The sequence below is a fragment of the Mirounga leonina genome, unplaced genomic scaffold, assembly GCF_011800145.1.
Source record: "Mirounga leonina isolate KUSES-001 unplaced genomic scaffold, KU_Mleo_1.0 Mir_127, whole genome shotgun sequence".
NCBI lineage: Eukaryota > Metazoa > Chordata > Mammalia > Carnivora > Phocidae > Mirounga > Mirounga leonina.
The window spans coordinates 34,518,150-34,539,776 of NW_023270316.1; positions in this window are offsets into that span (position 1 = coordinate 34,518,150).

The following is a 21,627-nucleotide window of genomic DNA, read 5'->3' on the forward strand; positions in this document are numbered from 1 at the left end:
CTGTAGATTATACGATCTTGTCTGACCCTAATCTTTTGCACATAGATGTTTTAGTTAAAAATGGTAAGATTTTACCAAGAAGACACAAATATCTCAAATTTCAGAACATCATCTTCTCAGGAAGAGATCAGTAATTTGGTTAAATGAAATCTCCAAACACAAAACAGTGTGAATCTGGTCTAAAGCACAAAGGAGAATAACTGATTATAGACTCTGCCCTGGAACCAAACAGATCCTCCATTTTGAGTGCTTCTCTGCAGGACGTTGGCAATATTGATTGAATCAATCTGTTTTCAATATTCATATGCCAAATGTATCTCAGTTCATTTCAAAGCAACAATCACATAAGCAAGCCAAAAAAGCAGATTTGCATATGGGTGCAGACGTCCTTGCCCTTTATGGGGCACAGATGTGCTCGCGCACACACACACACACACACACACACTAAATGTTATAATAAGGTATTTTACTCTATGCACATCAGTTAGGATTAAGAAAGGAGCTGAATTTCCAGGGTTATTAAGAGCTCTTTTCTCACCAGCTCCATCAGTCATTGTCCAATCCCACAAATGGAATAACAAAACCTTGCAAAGGCATTAGCACTCACCCTGAAGAGCTATCTGCTATCTGTCTTAATATTCCAATTTTGAAGATTTCTTAGATGACACATTTTAAGATTGCCTCCTATGTAGGGTTTATGTTGAAGCCCTCTAGCACCTCCTAACAAAAATTGTATCTCTTATCACTTATTATTATACATAAGAAAGGGCTGGAAATTGCAGAAGTAGACATCTAGAAATGTAGTCTATAATATGCAGGCAACAAACTTTTGCTAACTGGTAAAAGTGTTTTATAAATTCTATAAATTAATGAAACACTTGAATATGAAAATGTAGATTCTAATTGCCTGCCTATGCCAAAAATAAATTTTCTGGAACTCTAACTATATAGTGTGATAGAAAGTAAAATAAAATTTTGGATACAAAGAAAATATTACACATCGTGCTTATCTTTTGAAAAATAAGAAGTATCGCTTATCATTCAGTTATTTTTCGACAGATGCTTAATTGAGGAAACTTAAAATGTATTGCTGATGACTGAAGGAAAACAGATTGACGTAGAAAGTTGACTGAGTGCTTGGGAACATTACAAAGGAATAATGTTTCATATGTAGCCAGCTAATGGAATGAGCACGTTGCAAAGCACTGGGCACCAATATTCTGCATATGTCCAGGGAAACTGTAGACATTGACTTCCTGATGGAAGTTTGGAATATGGAGGAGGAAGAGGGCTTATGAGCCTTCGGATTCCTGGTTGAAGCAATGAAGGTGCCTTTTCCTCGCCTCCCCCTCCCCCACATTTGCCATGTCAAGGAATGCTTCTGAACCCATTAGGCAAGTGCGTTGAAAAATAGAGTGAAAGCCAAGGAGGGCATGAACTTTTGAATTGATGCATTTGAGGAAAGCTGCTCAAGGATATTGCCACATTTCACTGGAGGTGTTTGATAGCCACAACCTGGACAGTTTCTCTCAATTGTTGGACCCTATCCTTGGGAGCCTAGCACTGTCCCATCTCTGCTGACTGCACACATCCCCTTCGTGTTCTAGGCCCCCTCCCTACTCGATTTTACTTTGTACAAAAGATGACATTTCTTAACATACCACCTCAGCCCCCCCTTACATTTACTGTTTATCTGCTGACTTTCAGAGGCATCCTCTTAATTAGTTTACCAAAGGGAAATTTCTGGATAATTCAGAGGACTTTCTATTATTTCACTCTCAACAATCCATTCTTGGAAACAATATTTTCACAGCAATTCTGGTTTGGAGTCATTATAAAGTATCCTGGTTGTAAAAGCAAAGGGGCAGGGGAGGTTAACAGGGAAGGGACGCAATTTCCAGGTCAATTGGTCCAAATGCTCTAAAGACATCTGATTAGCTCAGCTCAACCCTTAGACTGAGTTTCTTGACTGCAGTTTTTATCCCAGCTCCGGGAAACTATGGTAGGGAAAGATAAGATGGGATCATTTGGTTAAAACAAAATTGAGGCTGTTTTTGAAGCAGAATCTCTTATTAGCTTACATGGGCGGAGAAACAAAGCTTCATTTGGGATTCAAACCAACTAGCCCAAATCCCATACTCCCTCCATTATGTCATGGTGGTTGTTCTTGGCTGACTATTTTCCTTATTTGACATACAATTTGGTGATTGCATCAGCTCTCGTGGTTTTAACTACCACCTACACACAGTTCTATATCTCCAACCCTGACCTGCTTCCTGAATCTTAAACTTGAAAATCCAACTACCTATTGGATATAGTCATTAGACTGTCCCAGAAATCACAACAAACTGCATCTGCACTTACCTTAAAGAGTTACTCTAAGAATCAGAACTAATCCGTGTAAAGCATGGGAAACTTTGCCTGGGATGAAGTGGAGGCTCAATAGAAGAGTGTATTTATACTGTTTCCATAATGAAGCTCATCACCCACCCCCTACCAAATCTGGTCTTCCTTGTAATCCACCCATTTCCGGTAATTTACTGCCTTTCAGCCAGTTGCCCAGAGCAGAAACCTGGGAGGTGTGCTGAATCCTTTCCCCTCTGCCAGGCCACACATCCTACCAATTATATCTACCAAATAGTTCTTGAATTTTTAAGCCCTTAGCAATGACCATCATTGCTGTTTGAAAGGCACATTTCTGAGAAGAAAACAGTGGTAGCAGTAACAACTCCCCCTGATAGCAGAGGTGAGGAAGGCAGGGGTGGAAAAGGGGGTAGAAGAAAGGCTGGCAGAGCCAGGTGCTTTGCCTGGTGGGCAGGCAGTGATGGAGTCTGTGGTTCTGCAAGTGGAGGCCAGATGAGCACAACTTGCCACATCAGGCCCCGGATGCCCATAAGGAGCTTCGGGCAACTGAACCTCAGCCCTCCGCATACTGATGAAGGGAGAGAGGAGAAAGTGTTGACAAATATGGTATCTTAAAAAGGAGGTCTTGACTTCGTGACTTTTAGTTGCATTTTCTTGTTATAATTTTGATTTCAGTATCGTAAACACCATCACACATCATCCCTAGAATTATGCCATTTCCCTTTAATGCCTGAGCCAAGCATGGCAAAAGAAAACAAATGAAATCTCTCTTGGTTCTCTTTTGCACTGCTGAAACACTGTAATTTCGTGCGGAACTTAGCATATGCTAAATAGGAACAAAAGGAAAATGATTAGAGAAAGTGCAAACATCATCTTCACAATTACTTTTCCAAATTATAGGGTTTTAATGCTACAATTATTGAATTTAGGACCCAAAACACCGGTATGGCTTGCCTTTTCTCCCAACCGCAGACTGTCTCCCATTGGGAGATGCAATCTTATTTTTCACCTGCCTACTACAGTAGTCTCCCAGGCAAATCCTTTCTTTTTTTCTGATTTAAGGAAAAAATGTAAATTCTAGGGAGATTATTTTGGGTCTCTCCAGGCCTTCCCGGTTCCTGAGCTGTAGGACCTGACTCTTCCGGAGATGATTGGCAGGAAGATCCCATTGGTCAGTGCCATCAGCAATGCTGCTCTGCCCAGCTCCAGAGGGATTCAGTCTCCTCTTTGCTTTAGGTCTTGTAGCCAAATGCCGTGTGAAACTCCTTAGAGTTTATCTATTTTGAGATCTTAATATGATACAGCTTTCATGTTCTAATATTCATAGAAACGAATTAAATCAAAAGATCACACTGATACAGTATCTTCACAAAAAAAAAAAGAAAGAAAGAAAACCACCCTAGGACTGGCATTTGGATCATTTCCATGAAATCATTCTACACAAAGGACATATTACAGTTGAAAGCAACCTTAAAACCCAGTCTGTCCAATTTGTTTATTCTACAAATAAGAATTCTCAAGTCCAAGGGATGGACTGGTTCACCCCACCTCCTACCCTTGGACCTCCTACCTGCTTAACCTGGCTAGTACCCGTACCCTCCACATCCAATAGCTATGAGCAACCCAGAGCTGTTGACAACATACATCCCAGGCTCCTTCCACTAATTTCCTTCCATCTTCTTCATGTTTATAACCCCATCTCCAAACGCATTCTTACATCTAACTTGGTCTTTTTTTCCTGAACGCTGATTTCCTTCTTGGACCTACTTTTCTAACACAGAGAGTTTTAAATGTGTTTAGGTGTGGGTTTTGTCCTGGACCCCAGCCACTGCCCTGCCACTGCTCTGCTTGTGGATCCAATTTTTTGTGTCAACCTTCCCTGCCATCCTAGGTAAGTGCTCCTATGACATACTCCTTCGTGTAATCTGGGACCTTCCAAATCTCGTTTCAGAAAGAGTTCATTAAGTTGATATATTTATTTTTGTATTTACTAACTGTGAGGGGAAAGGAAGACCTGCAGATATACTGAATAAAACTTTAATGTCCATTAAGCCTGAATATGCTGTTATCCTTTATTTTTGTATTGTGTAACAATTAAGAACACAGGCTCAGTGTGGCGCAATGGGAAATATATATTTGGTCTTTATCCCTGGTCCCTGGCACTTGGCCTCTAGGACCCTTGGAATATCCAGAGTGGTAAGAGTGTCTTCAGTATGCTAATGAGATGACTGTGGGCCCCTAAATAACTTCCAAATGGGGCTAGTCACCAGAAAGAGCAAAGCATGATTAGAGGGATGGACCTTTCAAGTCCAGAGCTGGAGATTGAGTTAATTACCAATGGCTAATGATTTAATCAAGCATACCTACATAATGAAACCTCCATAAAAAAAAAAAACCAAAAAACAAACCCGAAACGGGGTTCAGAGAGCTTCTACATTGGTGAATGCATTGAGGTGCTAGGAGGGTGGTACACACAGAGGAAGTATGGAAGCTCCTTATGCCTGCCCAATGTATCTCTTCCATTTGGCTTTCCTGAGTTATATCCTTTATAAAAAACTGGTAATAGTAAGTAAACCATTTTCTTGAGTTATATGAGTCATTCTAGCAAATTACTGAATAGGAGTGAGGGAGGTCATGGGAACCTCCAATTTGTAGCCAAATCAGACAAAAATGTGGGTAACCTGGGAACCTAATCCTTGCAGTGGTGTCTGAAGTGAGGACCCTCTTGTGGACCTGAGCCTTTAAACTTATGGAGTCTGACGCTAACTCTGTGTCGTTAGTGCCAGAATTGAATTGAATTGTAGGATACCCAACTGGCATCCAAAGAGTGGAGAATTGGTTAGTGTAAAGAAACAAACGAACACACACACACACACACGTTTGGTGTCAAAATTCTGTAAGTAAAACCATCTTACCCAGACAGCCAGAGTTCAAATACAGGTTTTACCAATTTTCAACTATGTGGCCTTGGACAAGTTACTTAACCTCAACTGTGGCTCTTCTGTGAGACAGGTTACAACAATAGAAGTACCTACACCTCAGAGGGTTGTGAGGATGACATTGGTTAATGCATGAAAATTATTGAAAACATTGCCTAGTAGTCAATAAATTCCATTTATAAAATCTTCATGTTTATATTTATTTTCTTTTACCAGCCTATTGCTCTTTGTTCCTTCTTACCTTTCTTAACTTCCATCCATGATTTTTTCCTACAAAAAGCACTTTTTTAGAATTTTCCTTAGTGAGGGCTTGATATTGGTATATGCTCTAATTTTTGGTTTATCTGAAAATATCTTTACTTAGTCCTCATATTTTAAAGATACTTTCACTTGCAAGAGTTTGGTACTTATTTCCTTCTATCGCATTGAAAATAGAATTTCGATCTTCTGACTTGATGCTGTTAAGAAGTTCCTGCTTTTTCTCTTACGCCTCTTTGTTTTTGTCATTTTGCAGTATTACGGTGCTGTATCTGGGTGTGTATCTGTTTTCTCACCCTGGGACTTACTGAACTTCTTGAATCTTCATTGGTTATGGAAAATTCTCATTCATTACTTCTTCATTTCCTATGTTCTATTCTCGTTCTATTCTCTCTTCCTCTCTTACCCTGATGGAAATCTGATTAGATAATTGGAGACTCTAACTTTAACCCTTTAACTTGGTTATTCATGGCTTTTGATCTCTCGTATTTGCTTTCTATTGCACTGTGGAAATTTCTTTCCGACTTCTCTTCCTTTCTACCAAATTTCTCTCCTTCTGTATCTAATCTACTATTGAAGTTAGGCATTGAGTTTTCAGTTTCAATTGCTCTATTTTTTTTAATTTCTGGGAGCTCTGTTTCATTCTTTTTAAAATCTGCCAGTTCAGGGTTGTTGGTTTTTTTTAATTTGTTTGTTTGTTTGTTTGTTTTAGTTTACTGTTCCCTGTAGATATTTTAATCTTTTATTTTTCAAGTATAATAAAGCATAATTATTACAATGTTTAACATGTCTCTGGGATTCATTCTGTTTTTATTTCTCCCTGTTGATTGTTAATTTCAGTGCCATGCTTCCTGTCTTACGTTATTTTTTATAGGGAGCTCTTTTTCTAGGAAAATCATGGTAAGGATTCTTGAAAACATGGATAAAGATTTATTTCTTTATAGAGGGTATATATGTTTTTTCTTTCCTGAGGCTCCCATGGGCACTATCAATGTTTATTTAAGCAAAATTCACAGCTTGAGTTTTTTTGAATCTCCTAGATGTGTGGTGGCTTGAGACTTGAAAACCTTTTGAGGGCTGATTTGTGATTATAACTTCTGAGGACTGGTTCTCATTCTCCTCTCTCACCCTGCTCTGCTCAGCTGCTAGGTAACTTGTCTTTAAGTCTTTTGGGAAGAGGGAATTATTTTTGGTTTAACTTAGCTCCTGAGTGTAAGATCTATAGTTCAAAGTCACCAATTTTGTCAGTGAAGGTCTCTTGTTAGAACACCATCTTGGGAAGGACTTCAATTATGATTTTTGACTCCATGTGCAAAGGCTGTGAAAATCATGCTTCAAGCTTCTACTTACATGAATGCCCTTATGGAAGAAGAAGGTGAATGATGATAATGATGATGATGGGTGTGGGAGAGGGTGTGAAACAGGGAAAGAGGCTCTGTCCACTTATTTGGGTTCCTGCTTTCACTTATTTTTGCCCTGCTAATGCCTTACAATTTTGTCATCTTTTCAATGATTAAAACAATGTACTTTACTTTAAAAATTTATGATCTCTGGGTATTTTATTCTTTCACCAGGAAGGATGGTTGTTATCACCCAGAAGAGAGGATCCTAGCCTAATAAATTATAGGACACACTAGTCATGCCAAGTGCTACCAACAAAATCAAACAGTTCCTAAAATTTATATTTTATTTTAAAATGTTTGATTTAACTTTTGCCAAACTTGACTTATTGTAAGAACTTAGTAAATATCTGTTGGCTAAAATTGTCTACTGATTTTTTACTGATACTCAGTAAAAGTTAAATGGTATAGCTTCCTTATTAGAGCATAACCTTGGAAGTATGCTCTTGGAGAAGTGACTGAACAGGACCCGATTAAAACATTTAGAGACCTAAGCACTGCAAAGAATTTAGGTGCCCTTTTCCAGGGGGATTTCAAATAGAACAATTCTAAACCATTAAAATAACCCTGAGGATTACTCTAATGCATGTAAAGAAAAAAAAAAATGTTAAACTTATTTCTAATGATTCATCCTTGTATTTTTTTTCCCTTGGATGGTGCTATAAGCATGTCATTTGGCATACTGGGTCTGAGTCTTCCCAAATGAATTCTACTGTTAAGAATCACTTCTCCAAATAATTTCTAAAATCCCACCATTCTTATGCTCTTCACCCCTCACCAACTGTGACCTTGGTTGTACCATCACGGCAGTCAGATTCTTTCATGTATCCCACATATATTTGATATTTCTGATTCTGCTTTGCAGTATTTTGTTTCTGGCCTTGCCTTGGTGGCTTTATCTCTCACATTAACTGCCAGCCCATCCTTGATTTTGTTTTCCGCTTCCATTTTAAAACTAGAGCTTATAAGAACAATATTCTTCTGGTTGGCTAAATTTGAGAGTCTACAGCAAATCAAAGCAATGTCTTTGTGATGTTAATGCATTGCTACAGCCTACTGATTAAGACATTTCGTGGCATGGACTTGCCAACATGAAGATGCTTCCTAGGTATTTAAGAAGTTATTGACTTCTAAGCTTCTCTTACCACATTAAGATGAAAATTGAATTTGGCATCTGTTGTTCTTGCTTGCTCAGCTTTCTACAAATCCTCATGGTAGCACTGGGATCATCAAATCCAGTTTTGCCCAACTCCCACTCCCAGCCTTAGTTAAGGGATAAGCCAATCAAACTCTTTCCCAGGAATATGAATTTCTAATGAAGTTACAATGATGAAATTTATTCCATTACCAGTTTGTAAAAGAAACTACCCATGAGTTCTTAACGGGGATCCCCAAAGCTGCTTGTCTCATCCCTTTTAGTTGTTAAACTTTCCCTTTGAGTGTATGAGTTACCCAGTATCCTTTCATTAAAGCCATTTTCATTTTTATTTCTGTTTCATACAACCAAAGAATTCTTACTAAAACAAAAGAGTTTTCATTAATTTTTACCATTGGCATATTTCCTTTGAGTGTCAAAGTTATGCTTAATCTCCAAATGCCAATGAACATTGAGAATAGTGTCAACATTCAGAATAGGTCGATAAGTATATTGACAAAGAAGACTGTAGTTATCTCAGGAGTCAAGAAGTTTCAAGATCACTTCTCTACTTTGTCCATGTAATGTATACATAGACAATGAGCAGAAGTCTCTTTAGGGATCCTTGTCTATAGATAATGTTGCCTTTCTAATTACACAACTGTGAATGCAATGATGGATTTATTAATGTATGGTACGGTACAGCACAAGATTTGTTTCCATGCTCTTGAAAGTCTTGCACTATCTACAATACAGGAAATTATGTTGTTTATTCTCCATAAGCACAGCAGCAATAGGAGTAACCATAACAAAAAAGATCAGCAGATTTAACTACTTAAAATTTTTAAAATTCTGAATATTGTAAGAAAATATTCAAGCTTTTTGATTTAGTAATTCTTCTCTTGGAAATATCATCTCTGGTCACATTTTCAAATATTAAGCAGTGTTTGCAAACAACCTAAATATTCAATCATAAGGAGGGTGGTGTGGTCATTGAATAGAATATTGCACAGCAACTCAAAATGCATATTCTGTCACAGAGATTCAGATAGCTGGAGTTAACATTTCAACCCCATTGCTTTCTTACAAGATCTTAAGCAAATTACCTGACGACCTGTGCCTTATTGCTTTTATTTGTAAAATGTAGATAACAATAATGCATATGACATTATGTTATGAGATTTAATGTGTTACTATACATAAAATTATTTAAAATAGTATGGGCACGGGGCGCCTGGGTGGCTCAGTCGGTTAAGCGTCCGACTCTTGATTTCAGCTCAGGTCATGATCTCAGGGTTGTGAGATCGAGCCCCTGCATTAGGCTTCGTGCTGGGCATGGAGTCTGCTTAGGATTCTCTCTCTCCCTCTCCCTCTCTTTTCCACACCCTCACTAAAAGATTTTAAAAGGTATCTGGCACAACATTAAGGAGGACACAAAATTGTAGATGTTATGTGATCATAAATTTGTTTAAAAAATAGAATACATTTAAAACCCTAGAGATATTAATTAAGGTTTAAGAGTTGTTTCATGGGGTAGTAGAATTGCAGCTGCTTTCCTCCACCAGGTTTCTTTATTTAAAAAAAAAAAAAGACATTTTATAATGAAAAATAATTTTTCAAAAATAAGGCTTTTCTGATCAAATCATCTGATTAACTGCACAGAATTACATATATGCTCATGTAATTTCATTGGGAGTTAAAGGCATCAATCAGAAGAACTTAGATTCAAGCCATTCTTAATCTAATTCAAGTCATTCCTAATGAATTTTCTTTCTAGAAAAGAGCTCTTTTTGGAAAAACATATTGTTATTATTCCCCAGAGTAAGTCTGTCTTTTTCTTCACGTTAGACTCAATTCATACTTTCATATGAAGGTATTGGTTAAAATAAACATTTGATGACTTGAAGTTAATTTCAATTAGGAAAACATTTGAAAGGAGTATATAGCATGTGCCAGACTACTCAGCATAACTTAATGAGGATAACACTTCCTTGGGAAGGGACCAATCATCCTTGGTCAAGATCCATGTTAATTTTCAGAAAAGCTTTTAAGAGAAAGATTTTCCGATTTGGAAAACACTTCAAAAGAACTTAAAGTGCTCTTGGGTCTAGTTGAAACCTCATTTGCAATGATCAGAGCTGTGTACCAGCTATACTATGATTTCTGATAATGGGTTCTGCATTAATTTCTGTTGTTTCAGGAACTTATGTAGATAAAGCTCATCTAAGCTTGTCAGTCTTATCACTCTGAAATGGTTAGAGGGTTAGATGCAGACTAATTGGCATGGCTCAGGATCGGCTGTAGGAGGAGAAAGTCCCACACAACTTACCCAATAAAAATAGCTACCACTCAGTGAGTGTTTAGAAGGTGTCCAACATCTTACCTGCTATGATTGAAGTTAAAAGCCCTAGTGAAGCTTAACTAATTTTCTTTGTTTCAATTGCTTTGCCCCAAGACTTCGTAGGGACCAAATAGGAAGTCGCAGATGGTGCTTTTTTTCAAAGGTTGTTTGCTCCTTCCCTACTATCTCTTCTCACACAGAAACATCAATAAAACGAGATAGAGATCAGAGTAGGGGACCTTCTATTGTGCTCATTGGCTCAAGGGCAGAGATTACCATAGATTACAGGGGCTACTGGAGAAATGCCTCCAAGGCAGATAATGTTCACCACCAGTGCCCTGCCATAGTCCTTAGGAGCACAGCATAGTGTGATACTTCATTCCAACAAGGTGTGCTAAATCCCAGGATCCTTACCTTATGTGCCCCTCCCTTTCCTCCACTTGCCTCAAATTACATAGTTCGAACTTCTTTTTTTGTTTGTTTGTTCCTATTTCAAAAACCACTTCTGTGAATCTGAATGTAGCCCAGTCCCTTCCTGGAGGGGGAAAATTGTGAGAGAGCTGATGTTAATTATATTCCCAAGATTGTGGTACTGTTCTTTTCTTTCTGGTCTTACCTCACTCCTATCCTATAAGGGATACTTCCCTTCCCCACAGAATCCCTTTTATATCAGTTCTAGATTTTTATTAATATCTGGATTCTTATTAATATCATTGGCTCAACTGATCTCCTTTCTTCTATCATCTTTCATTATTTCAGTTGTTTGCATGGAAAATGTAATTCCTATTGACCACCTTGCTTTTAAACTAAATAGGATCTCATTTTCAGCCTTTAATTTAGATCAGTCTTTCTGTATTATCAAACTGATCTAGGGTAGCATCCTAGCTCTTCTTCAGCAACTTGCAATCAGCTAAACTTCAAATCCTGAAGCTTGAATTTAATACAATGACATATGTAAAATGGAATTTTGCAATAAATTTAAAGAAATGGAACTTAATGTATCTTAATAGCTTCTCTTGAATCTATATCTTCAATTGTTAATAAGCCACATCACTAAGGAAATTATTTCAGTGATTGATTGTGTATCTTCTAACTCAATTTTAATTTGTTAAAATCCATAAATAAGAATCTTTTTAAAAAATATATGCATAACAGCTTCTGAAGTAGTCATGTATTTCCTTTAAATCAGAAGAATAGAATTATTATTGAAATATGTGCATGTAATTTAGATTACATACATCTTAGCAAATTAAATATATTCATTATAAGAAATACTGAGTTATTTTATATCCTTCCATAGAAATTTTGTTAACTGATCCCGACTTAACCAATTCCCAAGCAACAGAATTAATGCTGGCTAATTTAAAGAGAAAAGCAATTTATTGGAAGCATATCCAGTAGAAATTTGAATAGCCAGGCTCTGCAAAAATGCAGGAAAGAGAAGTTTGGAAGGCAATCAACCAAACTAGGATAATATTTCAGGCATCTGGAATTCTGGACACTGTGACTGGACATTCACGCAGACACTATTGCTCAATATCGTATGTATCTTCTCCTTCCGGGCTGCAGTCTTCACTGTGAGTAATTTCTCAGTTATCCTTAGTCTTGCCATTCTCCTAAAAGCTGAAGTCCCAAAAAGGAGAGTTTGATTACCTGACCCTGGGTCACTTTTGCCCTGGCTCCCAATAGGTAAAAAGAGACTGGAGCTCGCTCTTTGGCTTTCACTGGGAGAGATGTAAGGAGGCATTTTTCCTTTCAACAAAACACACAGAGAGGGGCTTCCCCCAACTAAGAAAAGCATGTGGATGTTGGGCTGCAAAAAAGGGCAGTTGTCCATTCAGGTAATTACATTTATTTACTCTATTCCTTTTCTGTTCAAATTAAGCCTTCCTACTTTATGCTTAAGGGATTTAATTTTTTAAAAATCATAATTATAATTTTTTAATATTTCAATATCAGTTCTCTAGAGAAGAAAAGATTTACATATATATGTGTGTGTGTGTGTGTGTGTATATATATATATATATATATAAAGGAGTCTGGGGTAGAAATGAGTTTGCAAATCTACTTCAAGGACAATTTAAAGAGAAGAATATGAGAGAAATTGTGTCTCTGTTAATGGCTATGAGGTAATTCAGAACATGTTTCATTAAATTTGTCTGGAAAAAAATAATTTTTTAATTTACTTGAAAGCATCAGAGAAGCTATAAGATAGTGAAGAAAAAGCAATTGAGAGCCAATGGAAGGACAGCGGCCTGAGAGAGAGGGTGACACTGGCATTTAGGGTAACATTTATCCCGAGGGAATATGGTCAATTGGAGAGAGGCTGTTTTGAGAATGGGAAACTGAGCAATAACTGTGAAAGTTTGTGTAGCTGAGAGGCAGGGTTTGGAGTCCAGAAGCTGTCAAAAATGGAGACCAAATAAACCCTAATCATATTGAGTTGGGAATTCCAAAAGACTTCTCTTTAGTATCAGAGATGAACCAAAAAAGATAAGCTTTCATGGGAAATGTGGTTAAACTTCAAATTATTTCAGTTCAAGAAATTGCCTTAAAGTGACCCAGATAGCTAGTTGTCACATGTCCTTTACCGAATCAAACATAAATGATCTCGGGAGGACTCTCCTGGGCCTGAGTATTTCTACATGTAATTTTTGCAAATACAAGGTATATATCAGAATTTAAAAAGAAACAAGGCACACAAAGAAGCTAAGCATTATAATTTAAAACTAGTAGAAACAGGAAATAGTAAGAATAGCCCTATAGAATGTCCCAATAGTGAAGTAATCAGATATAAGCTTTAAAATCACCATCATTTTAGTGTACAAGAAAACAAAAAGGAAGATTGAGAATTTTGGCAGAGGCCTGAAAACAATAAAAAAAGAAATTCTAGGACTAAATTTTAAAATAACTAAAAAAAAAACCATGGTGGATGAGTTTAACAGCCTATTAGACAATAATCAAGAGAAAATTTATAGATTGAAAGATAAGTCAAAAAAAGTATTCAGTAGATAGGACAGAGACAAAAGGATAGAAAATACAAACAATAGAGTAAGAGACTGAAAACTACAATGAAGAAGGTATAACCTACATGTTAATGAAGCACAAAAAGAAAAAGAATAATGCAAAAGCAATATTTATAAGATAATGAATAAGAACTTTCAAAAAAATAGTGAGGGACTTCAAGCCACAAATTCAAGAAACTCTACCAGTACAAATTAGGATACAACAAAAGACATCTACACCTATTATACATGGTAACAAAACTTCCAAAATATAATGCCAAAGAGAAAAAAAGTTAAACAATAGGAAAGAAGATAACCTGAAAATGAGCCACAATTAAATAGTGAATTAATTTCTCAATGGAAAAAAAAAGGGGATTATACATTTTTTCAAGAGTGAGCAAGAAGATTGAGATTCATTGATTTTTTTTTCTTTTACACCAGCCCTGACTCTCCAAAATTAGCCTATTCAATGTGATCAACTACTTTGTCTTTTTATTTTGGTGGTTGTGGTGGGGGGGGTGAGGCAGAGGGGGAGGGAGAGGAAGAATCTCAAGCAGATTCCACACTCAGTGCAGAGCCAGATGCGGGGCTCATCCCATGACCCCGAAATCATGACCTAAGCTGAAATCAAGAGTCAGAAGCTTAACCAAATGAGCTACCCAGCACCCCCAATGTGATCAACTTCTTATCCAGAAGACAACTGAATGCATTAGAAAGCTTTCTTTTTGCCTCCTCTTCCTCTTTCTTTTATTGTTTTCTTCCTCCTTTTTCTAATGATGAAGAAATAAAAATTTTAAAAATACATTTTAGAGAGAATAAAAGTGAAAAAAAATAAAGAGGATAAAAGTGTAAATTTTGGGTAAATCTAATTTGATTGGTGTATTAATTAATTAATATTAATAATGTCTAATCGGGTTTAAAACATAAAAATATAGTAAATGATAACAATAGCATATAAGTTAGAGGTGGACAAATAAATTTAAGGTGTTCTGAAGTTCTTGCATTACCTAAGAATAGGAGACAATGACAAATAATTTTAGGCTTTATTATAAAAAAAAATCTTATGCTGTAATTTCTAAGAAAACCACTACAAAAATAGGAAAAGAATACATAACTTCTGATCAAATGGGGAAAGGATGGTGAATGGAGTAATAAAACAAAATTTGTCCAAAGGAAGCAAGAAAGAAGAAAAACATGGCATGAATGAAAAAATAGAGATCACTGAGTATGATTATTTAAACTCAATTATATCAGGAATTAGATTAAATATATATGATCTAAACCCTCCAATTAAAGATAAAGAATCATAGTAGATCGAAACTAAAACCCAACTATATGCTACTTACTGAAACACAACAGAAACAAAAGAGTCTAAAAACAAAAGATGGAAAGATATATAATATGGAATTCAAATGAAAGCTGGAGGAGCCATGTTAATATCAGGCAATATTTGTAATTATTATAAATATGTCAATATTAATTCTAAAAATTGGTAATAGAGAGAGGCACTTTGTAATGACAAAATATGTAAATCACTAGGAAGATATTTTTTACGAATCTAGAAACAGCCTCAAAACCAAAATTAATAGAATACAATGCGAAATTGAAAAACCAACATTTGGAGAGATTTTTAACAAAATTCTCTCAGTAACTGATTTTAACAAGCAGGCACATATCAGTAAGAATCTGGAAAGTTTAAACAATGAGATCAGTAAACCTCACCAAATGTATACCTATAGAACCTTGCATCCACATCTGCAGATAATACACTCTTTCCAGGCATATGGAACATTTTAAAAAATTAATCAGACTCTGGCAGTAAAGCAAATCTCAGCAAATATCCAATTTGTTCTCTGACTACAGTAGATTTAATCTACAAATCTATTTTTAACAAAAAGAAACTAGAATATCCCATATGTTTAGAAACTAATAAATATTCTTATAACAAACTGTATTCATTCAATAAGGAAATCACAATGTAAATTAGAAAATGCAAACAACATATCAAATCTTAAATGGTGCAGCTAAAGTTTAGAGGAGCACTGACAGCTTTAAATGCGTGTATTAGAAATGAATAAAAGGTTATAAGGGGCAATAAAAATAAGCAATACAAGAAAAATAAAGAAATATGAACAACTTTATGCTAGCAAAATTGAAAATATGGTTGAAATGTACAAATTCGTGGAAAAACATAATTTACCAAGAGTAGCAAAAATATATTAAAGATATGAAATATCATATCTGTATGTAAACATCTTTTCCCAAGAAAATTATAGGCCCATATGGCTTCATTTTGAATACTATAAAATATTTAATGAAGAAATGATATCAGTTAAACAAAACATTTTCCATAGGATAGAAAAGAAGTCTGCAGAGCAGGAATTCCCAATTTTATATGAGGCTAGTACAATCTTGATCACAAAACCTGAGGACAGTATAAGTAGGCAGAATTACAGGAAAATCAGTAACGTACAAGCAAAGCTGCTAAACAATATATAGAAAGGATAATATGTCGTGACTAAGTTGAGTTCATTCCTGGATTGCGATGTTGATTTAACATTCAAAACTCAATTGATAAGTATCATGACATGAACAGAATAAGGAAGAAAATAATTAGACCCTCTTGATAAATGCAGAAATACATTGATGAAATTAAATAATCATTTATGTTAAAAATTCGTGAGAATCGAAAGAAATTTTCTTAGTCTGATAAAATATACATACAAAGATCCTAGAGCCACCACACTAATAATCAAATATGACAAGACTTCCCTTTGAAATTGGGATGTTGGAGACAAAATAAAAATGCCTGCTATCACCATTCAGTGATATTCAACACTGTCCTAGAGATTTCCATCAGGAAAGTCAAGCCAGAAAAAGAAATAAAACATAAGTGGTGTAGAGAGGAAGACATAAAATTGTCATTTTAATATGATGATTATATTTGTAGAAAATCCAAAAGATTATAGAGATAAATTATTAGAATTAATAAGTGAGTTTAGCAAGACAAAGTCATATAAAAAATCAATTGCATTGCTATAAATCAACAACAAATGGAATATAAAAATTTAAAATATAGATATAATTTATAAACTTTCAAACACCTAGGAACAATATATGTGCAAGACCTTTATACAGGAAACCATAAATATTATTAGAGAAATTAAATGGAGAGAGATGCTCTGTCTAAACCCTTGCTACCCAAAGTATGTCCAACTGCCCAGCAGCATCAGCATTATCTAGAAGCTTATAAGAAAATCAGCATCTTGGGCTCCATCCCAGACTTACTGAATCAGAAATTGTATTTTAACAAGAACATATTGTGGACTTGTGTACGCATAGCTTAAAGTGTGAGAAGCACAAGTCCAGAAAACCCAATATGGAAAGATCTTGGTTCTCTCTACACTAATACATAGATTTGTGCAATCTCAATCAAAATTCCAGCAGATGTGTATGTGTGTGTGAAAGTTGACAAAATGATTCTAAATATGTGTAAAAATGCTGAAGGCCAAAAGAGCTGAGTCATTCTTGAGAAAACTAAGGAAAATTCACTACACTGGATTAAGACCATGTTAGGGTTCAGTCAGAGAAGCAGAAGCCCTAAGATAAAGATATATACAGAGGTAGATGTGGGTGTGTGCACCTGTGTGTATTTGGTACAGAGATTTCAATTTACACAATTGTGGGACCCGGTTAAGCCTCTGCTGTTGTCTCTGCATCTGATGCTAGAACCTGAAGTCTGCAGGGGAGATAATTGGAAGGGAAAAGTGATGTAAAGTGAGGTAGAGCGAGGTAAAGCTGAACCCATTAGCATGAGCTGGAGCCCAACAAGGACAGAATGAAATCTGTGTCAGTTCACACTGCTTCCAACCTTGATAAAGTAGGAGTCATTCAGAAGAAGAAGCTGGAACCCTTCATCACAGACCCAAACCCACCTGTGATCCCAGAACGACTGAAGATGATCCAGAGGAAGTGGGAAAATTGCATTCTTGGTTACTGCCCCACACCAAGGTGAACCAGAGCTACAAAAATCCCTGGCAATCCTGTCCTGACCTTCTACGCATATGAAAGCAGACAGTTTCTACTTCAATTCCACCCTTCATATCTTACTCCCAAATGTCTCTTGTGGCCCATGCTAGCCTAAAACACACAGGAAAGGGGATTCTGGGAAACAGTTTAGCCTAGCCAAGTTCATGCATTACAAAGCCATTAGTAGGTGGGTATTGGTGCAAAGATAAGTCAAATAAGCCAAATGGAATAGAATTGGGAGCCTAGAAACAGATCCACACATTAATGGATCCCTGGTTTACAATAAAGGTAACAAATCAAAAAATAATTAAAATAAGACCAAATCAAAAATATATTTCTGAGTTTTTTAGATTAAATTTCTCTTTCCCTTCACTTTAATCTTTATTCCTTTTTATTCTGAAAGAAGCCTTTCATATAGCTTGAAGCTGAAAGAATGACAATATGTAAATGTTTAAATACACGTAAATTTGACCAAGTGTCCCCTGTAGTCTAGAAGAGAGCAGCAGGGCTAAGTGATACCTTACACTTGGTAATTGCTGGATCGAGTAAAAGAGGATGGCGCAAAATATTTTTTAAAAATCATACATTGGGTAAGCAGTTTTATTTATTTATTTTTTAAAAAGCACAGCTTCAATATAATGGATCACCTTTATATTTAGTTTCAAAACTCTATAATCTAAGAGATGAATCCTACCTTTGACCTATACTTCAGGAGTTCTTTTAAAAAGTGATACAGAAACTAAAATTGATAATACTTTAATGAGCACTCTTTACTTGACAAACTGCTTTAAATCTCAAATAAAACATTTAAAATCAGAATTTAGTTCAAAGATGTATTTTCTAATACATTTTACCAGACAAAAACCAAAATATCAAAATAATATTTGTATAAAACATAACTGACGTTTAATGTGCATTAAGTTTTCAAGTCATTTTGAAATCAGTAGATCTGATTGTTTATATTATACTCTTTGGTCCATACAGAAATTTGGTTGACTGTCAGCTCTCTTCACAACACTTATAAATTTAACCCTTCTATCAAAAATGTTTTCAAGGTGATTTTATTACATGTTATTGAAAGTTCTTTGTTAAGTGCTGTAATATGAAATGCCCACCTAAGTCATAAACTTGTGTGTTCACTGGATCCACTTGGGGAACATCACAAACTACCCATGCCCCAAAGATTTAATTGGTCTGGCATGTGGCCTGGATTTTGGAATTTTCAAAAGATCTTCAGGTGATTCTAGTGTGCAAACAAACTTAGGAACCACTGCCCTATGCCATTTAAGGCAGATGTCCTGAATGTCCTTGGTTCCAATCTGTATTCAGAAACCAAGTGTCTTGAAAGGAGCATCTTTAATTAGGGTCTATATTTATGACTTAGCACACACTTCTCAATAAATCAAAACAGTTCATGCTGGGGCACTTGGGTGGCTCAGTCGTTAAGCGTCTGCCTTCAGCTCAGGTCATGATCCCAGGGTCCTGGGATCGAGCCCCACATCGGGCTCCCTGCTTGGCGGGAAGCCTGCTTCTCCCTCTCCCACTCCCTCTGCTTGTGTTCCCTCTCTCACTGTCTCTCTCTGTCAAATAAATAAAATCTTAAAAAACAAAAAAAACAGTTCTTGCTAAGGTCACTATGATGATTAATTTTGTGTGTCAACTTGGCTAAGCCATGGTATCCAAATGCTTGGTCAAACATCACTCTAGATGTTTCCGGGAAGGTATGTTTTAGAGGAAGTTAACATTTAAATCAGTAGACTTTACATAAAACAGATTACTCTACAAAATGTGGGAGGGCCTCATTCAATCAGTTGATGATCTTAAGAGAAAAAGGACTGACCTCCCCAGAGGAAGAGGAAATTTTCTCCAAACCACTTTCAGACTCAGGCTGCATCAGCTCTTCCCTTCATCACCAGCCTGCCACCCTACCTGCAGATTGTGCACTTGCCAGCTTCCACAACTATGTGAGCCAGTTCCTTAAAATAAATTCTCTCGGGGCGCTGGGTGGCGCCAACGGTTAAGCATCTGCCTTCGGTTCAGGTCATGATCCCGGGCTCCTGGAATCCAGCCCCACGTCGTCGGGCTCCCTGCTCGGTGGGGAGCCTGCTTCTCCCTCTCCCTCTGCCTGCCGTTCCCCCTGCTTGTGCGTTCTCTCTCTCTCTCTGTCAAATAAATAAAATCATTAAAAATAAACAAATAAATAAATTCTCTCATTATATCCCTTATTGTTTCTACTGATACATATCATATTTATCATGTATATCATAATATATAATATATACTATATTCTACTGATAGATAGTAATTATACTAGTATACAGTATATATTATATATAGTATGTATATATACTATATATCATACATATACACATATACTTTATATATTATATATAGTGTGTGTATATATACGATATACATGCATATGATATATACAATAGGATATTATATATATGTGTTTGTGTGTATATAATGTGACTATATATTCTATTGTTTCTGTTTCTCAGGAGAACCCTGGCTAATACAATCACCAATGACATCCGTGTTCTTAGATTCAGAGGTCATTTTCAGTCCTCTCCTTACTTAGCCTTTCAGTGGCATTTCACCCCACTAATGGTTCTCCAATTACTCTTTTCCTTTGACTCTTGATTTTCCTCCTTATCTAGTTGCTTAACTTTATCAAGTCTTAAAAATACTGATGCCTGTGTCCTACCTCCAGCAAGTCTGATTTAATTGGTCTGAGATGCAGCCTGGGAGCTAAGATTTATAAAATTCCTCAGGTAATTAAATGATTAGAGCCAAGGTTCAGAATCACTGGTCTACAGCCGATGAGGCCTGACTCTGGCCTGGGTTCATCTACCTCCCCTTATTAACGGGGAGCCTTCAACACTCCTTCTTCTTTTGATGCTGCACCTTTCCCTGGACTCCAGAAACATCTCTATCTGCAACTTCAATGTCTAAAACGTAACTCCAATCCAAAGGTCGTTTTGACAACTCAAATATAATATGAAACCCCACTCCCTCTTTGTTGGGGAAGAGAGCAATAATGAGAAGAGACATGGTTGTCCTCTAATTGTTCTTATTGAGCTCAGAGCAGATGATGCCAACTCTGTTGTCTTCTCTCTGATACAAGATGGTACCCCTTCCACCCCAGGTGGAGCTACCACATCAGCCATCTATCCTGAAGGCCTGCTTTCAATTTTCCTAATGCAGAAGGAGGTCAGAGCTCAAAATCTTTACTCTTAACTAAACAGGGTCAAAAAGGCAATAGATATTATTTTTATATCATTCTCTTTGAAAAGAGGGTGATAGAATGAGTTATAATGCAGCTCCTTAATACATGGATTTACGTGTGCTGAAAGTCCAATCACATTTCTGAAGCTGATGAAGGGCAGGACAGACTGATGCTCCCCCCGTTAACTCCAGTCCTCCAAACATGGCCTTTTTTTTGCTTTTTAAAGATTTTATTTATTTATTTGACAGAGAGAGACACAGTGAGAGAGGGAACACAAGCAGGGGGGAGTGGGAGAGGGAGAAGCAGGCTTCCCCCCGAGCAGGGAGCCCTATGCGGGGCTCGATCCCAGGACCCTGGGATCATGACCTGAGCCGAAGGCAGACACTTAGCGACTGAGCCACCCAGGTGCCCCAAGCATGGCTTTTTTATGGATGTTTTTGCTTTGTTTGTGTGGTGCAGTTCACTTGATTATCATCCTTGGGATTCTCACTGTTCTTATTTTAATCTTTCAATTTGCAAAATACATAAAATAAAAAACTTAATGCTCAAACGAATTTTTTTTATCTGAGCTCACACGCCAGCCAGATGCATTCTGTCACATTGTGCTAGTGTATGCTGTTTGATGTTGTGCATCATGGTATTTTTTAAATTATTCACATATTGAATTTAAATTTATGCAATAATGTGAAATAGAGAAAATGCTCTCTTAGTTTGCTTTTTTGCCTCTATTTATCCATATCACTTTTTGATTCAAATGGCAAATCTCCAATTTTGAAATTTTATGCTACTGCCTGAAATCCAAGCAGGGTGAGTGTTGTTATTTTCATTGTTTGGGAAACAAAAATGTACCTCTGATAATTTTTGTCTTTGATTACTGCTTCTTCAAAGGATTTAAACCAGAATGAAAGCCTTTGAAATCTTCAG